The sequence below is a fragment of the Adiantum capillus-veneris genome, chromosome 15, assembly GCF_014529385.1.
Source record: "Adiantum capillus-veneris isolate H3 chromosome 15, ASM1452938v2, whole genome shotgun sequence".
In the NCBI taxonomy this organism is placed as follows: domain Eukaryota; kingdom Viridiplantae; phylum Streptophyta; class Polypodiopsida; order Polypodiales; family Pteridaceae; genus Adiantum; species Adiantum capillus-veneris.
Genome location: NC_140945.1, coordinates 76,380,659 through 76,385,775, shown reverse-complemented (window position 1 = coordinate 76,385,775; position 5,117 = coordinate 76,380,659). Strand labels below are relative to the sequence as shown.

The 5,117-nt window shown below is 43.6% G+C and overlaps 1 pseudogene; it reads right to left on the bottom strand.

Annotated features, from left to right (window-relative positions):
• Positions 1 to 1,016: 1,016 nt before the first annotated feature.
• Positions 1,017 to 1,754, bottom strand: LOC147440919 (uncharacterized; annotated as a pseudogene).
• Positions 1,755 to 5,117: the final 3,363 nt, after the last annotated feature.

The following is a 5,117-nucleotide window of genomic DNA, read 5'->3' as shown; positions in this document are numbered from 1 at the left end:
TTATCGTAATCATAAGTTGTAAGCTACCGTCAACTGTGTGTGAGAGAGGAAGAGAGAGAGCGTGAGCTTCATCCTGGTGCTACTCCCTGCTCGCTCATCACATTCTAGATCCGACTTCACCATCACGCTAGCCTCGGCAAGAGCTACGCGACAATGCCAAGCATTTCTCTCAGAAGGGAGCATACACGCTCGTGCATCTACGAGCTATTTGCGACAGTAAGTATATCAAACGATGTCTGTTTTCTACATGAAAGTAGTCAGTAGAATCATGGCAACATAAGCTACGCATAGGTACTCAAAGATTTCAGTTTCACACACTTGTAGAATTCTGCTCTGTCTTTATACGCATTTTTTGCAGATGGGTTTATAGCTAGGATTTTGAGTGTAGAGGCTTAGGGACAGGTGTATCCTAATGAGGGGATGGTGTTCCATAATTTTCATACGATTCTGGCATGATTTGATGGGTTTCCTTTCGTTGTGTGTATGTGGCTAGGTGGTGTAGTTGAGAGCAGTGTGACTCTAGGTTGTGGTTTAATTGGCCTTCCAGAGTGTTGTATGTGTAGGGTGGTCTCAGCCTGACAAGCTAACGAGATTTCCTTTGTGTGCCTATTGTGTCATATGTGTCCTTGATTGACATTATGTTGATCTAGGTTGTGTTACAGGCACTTAATTTGTGGGTGGTGTGATTCGCTCCCGCAATAATCTAGAATGGGAACAACAACACGGGTGGGTGGGTGGGTGGGTAGCAACGTCAGGTGTAGGATCCCTCTTCTCCTCAACAACTTTCTCTTTTCCCTTTCTTGTAATGGCATGCACATGCAATGCAACAAAATCAGTTATATTAATTGATGGATTATTGGTTGTTGTGGGTGCCAAACTAGAAGAAGCCATGTCTAGAGAACTAGGAGATTGCAGAAGTGTCCAAATAGGGCCTAGAGGTCTCTCATTCTCGCTATGATGGTTTATGAGGCCATGGGGGTGGTATTGTAGAGTCTATATTCATCTTGTGGTGCATCTTAATATAACAATTTCTTCAGTATTCCCCTTACCCAAAAATATCTCATAAATGCAGATAACTGTGGGACAATCTTTGGAAAGATGGCCGGGTACGCCACAAGCTCGACACAAAATCTTAGTGGGATTAGGCTCATGGGGACGAGCGGACAAAAATTTTTGTTGACGCTTCAAAAAGTTCACATCTAGAGTCACAACTTTCATGTTTTCATTCAATTGGTTCATGTAATTAGTCATCATGTCCTTCAAGTCCCCTATACTAGATGCAATTCTCTCATACCCATCCTCACCCTTGCGATGCATAGAAGGTGAGGTGGTAGAAGTATAAGTCACAAAATGTTGGGGAGCATGAGAAACTGGTGCCGGGACATGTGGAGTGGTGGATGAAGAGGAAGTGTTAATAGTGGGTGTGGGTGCTGCAAGTAAAAGAGGTGATGGTGCAGCTTGGAGTTGGGGTGGGATAACATGTGGTGATTGCAGAGGTGGTGTTGATTGTAATTGGGGTATGTAAGATGGGGCTGGTAAAGACAAACTAGGAGTGGACATGGATACAGAGTGTGGTGCTAGCCATGGGTAATACGATGGAGATGGCGTCTCGCGACTAGTTGTGGTTCACAAGCACACCTATAGGAACTCTCCACATTAACAACAGACGTGATAACAGTATTTAAATCTTGTGGAGCTTGAGCCCTCACTAAAATTTGAATACTAGGCTGCAATCCCCTAAGAAATGATTCCATCATGGTAAGCGGATCAATGTTGAAAGTGGGAGTATAATGGTTGATAAAATTCTTGAGCCTCATGGTGGCTTGCTCAATGCTTTCATGAGGATAATTTTGCTTAGAGGAGCGTAATTGCTCAAAAAATGAGAAAAAGTTTGGAGGTTTGTAAAAAGAGGCTAAGAATTTTTGCTCGAAATTGGAAAAACTAGGAATAGAATTTGATTGTAGCTTGGAAAACCAATTCGAAGAAGCTACAGCGTTAAGTGTGGTGCTAAAATAAGTCATTACATGTCCCTCCTCAACAATGTGCGATGTCAAACAAGCAATTTTAAAATTGTTTACATGAGCTGCAGGATTTTCCAAGGGCGACCCATGAAATGTTGGGAGTGGGATGAGTGGTGCATCAGGGCGAGCGAGGTTAGCTGGTAACACCAAAAGTGACTAGATTACAAATGGTTGAGCCATGATGGGAATATGGATAGAAAGTGAGATACCAGATGGACTTTTCCTTGGTGGAGTTGATAATTTTGGACTTTGTAGTTGCGAAGGGGTTGTGGGACTAGAATGCCCTCATAACACTTTTTCCTTTTCCCTTCTATGATATCTCTTAGCTTGCTCACTCTCTCTAAGATATTCTTGCCACTCTTTATCACACTACATACGTCCCCTTCCAAGTAAGTTCGTGTCCCAGAACCTCGACTAAGTCAAGGTCCCACCGGGCATGCCACTGATAGATATTTTTCTAGGCATGGGCCATGGAGCAGAACCAAACAAGAAAAACCTAGCAAAGACCAAAGAGCTCAAGCTATTTGTTACGCTCACCCCAAAAACAAGGAGCCTAGAAGATGTAAGTGAGGCTAAACCATTTGCCAAAAAAACATATCAAGCACTCTCCCTCGAATCCACATAGTGCTCCGACTGCATGTACTCATGAAAGCTTGAAACACAATCAGGAAGACGCTTATGTGTTTATTATCAACATGAAGAGAATAAAACACAGCAAATGTGTTTATTTACGTGTTTTTTTATCATGCCAAGTTCACATCAAAATTTATGAGAAATAGGAGAGAAAGAAAGCTCCTCCATAGCTTCAGTTTTGCTATCATCGTGTCATGCCGATGGCTACTTCTTCATACTCATACTCCTTATGTCCCGGGCTACCTAAAACAAAGCTACTCTCGTTCTCTCTCTTTCACTCGGCAATCCCCTCTTGGTTCTCAGCCGAACAAAGTGACACCCTCTTCTTTGTTTTGTGTCCTTGACTACATCAAGAACCCCTCTAACCCTCATCAAATGCTCGCACCTTTAAGTCTCTTTTCTTTTGAGCAAAGTCAGCCCACTTCCAGAATCGCACTCTCTCTCTAATTCCGCGCTCTCTTCCAGGGAGACACTGGCAGTTCCCAGTACTCTCGACAGCTCCCTCTTATCCTCCTCTCAGCCCCTCTCGGATGGCCTGCACGCCTAAACATCCGCATGGCAACCCAAAACGGTGCCCTTTCTCCCTCCTCTCTTGGTTTGATCTTCTGCTATGGTCTCGACAACCCACAATCTCTCTCTCTAATGCTCATACACGGCATCGCTCCCTGGCTACATCTCCCTCATCTCTTGCTTCATGGTCACCTCTCCCTAGCTCCTTATGCATAAGGAAGTGCACACCGGCTCCCTCTCCCTAGATCATTGCTCGCTTTGTCCCTCTGCATGCTCACACGGTCTCTCCTGCACGCCTCTCCTCCTCTTTTCTCGTGCACGCATTCTTCCCTTCCAAAGGGTGGCGGCCCGTCTCATGCCCCAAAAAATCCTATCAATTTTATTTTATTTTATTTTTACAAAGGCCTATTGAGACTCCCATTCACACACCATACGGGCGTCGCAATTGACTTCTATCTTAGCACCCTCCTTGATATGCAAACCCACAATGCATGGGAGCTAGGGAAGGCACTCTACCCTTCTCATGCTCTCTTTGCTCTTTCACAAGAAGATTTAGAAATTTTCTCATGTAGTAAAACGGAGTCTTTCTCACTGTTTTTCATACAATGCATAACATCATGAGCTTCTGCTCGAGAGGCACCACATACCTAGCTAGATACGATTGGGGCAGGGGACCACCGGGCCGGCGGTCCCCTCGCCCCCAGTCGTACCTAGCTAGGTATGCGGTGCCTCCCTCACAAAAGCTCATGATGTTGACGTAAGTCACAATGTGAAGATTATTGTGAGAATTTGTCCAAAACTTTTTGTGTTTCTTAAACGCCTCCCATGCTAGCAAACATGCCAACATATGCACAAAAAAGAGGTGCCTCCTCATAACGTCCTTTACTTAGCGTCATGTCAAAAGTAACTTCATCTATTAGAGTTGTTTGCAGCCTTCACTAGAACTTCTGCACCACCGTGAAACATAGAAGTCACCATCACGTCAATGTCATCAAGTTGAATGTCTTCAAGTTTTCTTCTCTTTAAGCATGATGTTAATAGATTCGGCGTCTTCATTGCCTTTACATGTTTATCCTATCGCCTCAACACCACCCCTTTTAGTAGCTTCAAGAAGTTCGTTTCTTGCTCGCCAATTGTGACAATTCCAAAAGTCGTCTTCTTTATCTTTGAGCTTTCATTGCCTGTAGAACCACTCCAATTGGCTAATAAAGTGCAAATATTGCTAACAAATAGCATACAAAAGTGCTCTTTTCAAGTGCAATGCTCATGCAGTCATGCTCTTGCTCAGTCCAAAAAAAACTCCAATAGGTGCTATATTCTTCAGTAGCTGGCAATCTTATGTACACCATGGTAGCCACGAGAATTGGCATCGATTCTGCAGTGGGAGTGGTTAGAAAATTTAGGTGGCAAATCCTAGCAGGAAGCACTGGGAACTGGTGAAGCACATTTTAAAATACTTAAAAGGTACAATAGACAAGTTCTTGTGCTTTAGGAATTGTAAGGCATCCATTGTGGGTTACATTGATGCGGATTATGCGGGTTGTGTGGATAGTCGAAGATCCATGTTTGGATATGTTTTCATATTTGCTCGAGTAGTAGTGTCATGGAGATCATATTTTTAAAATTGTACGTTATCTTCCACCATCAAGGCAGAGCATGTGTCAACTTTTGTTGCTAGCCAGGAAGATGTACAATTAGCTTGCCTAGTGGGAGATCTTCGCATTGTGATAATCGGAGAGCAGTTGCACTAGCAAATAACCCTCTGTTTCACTACAAGTCAAAAAATATGAAAAAAAATTATCATGTGATACACGACATGTTGAGCTAGTCAAGGTTCATACAGATGAAAACCCTATAGATGCTCTCACGAAGGGCGTACCCTCTGTGGGGTTTGCACATTGCATGGAGATGATGGGTGTAGGGCAAAGTCATAGGATTGCTTCACGGTTGTAT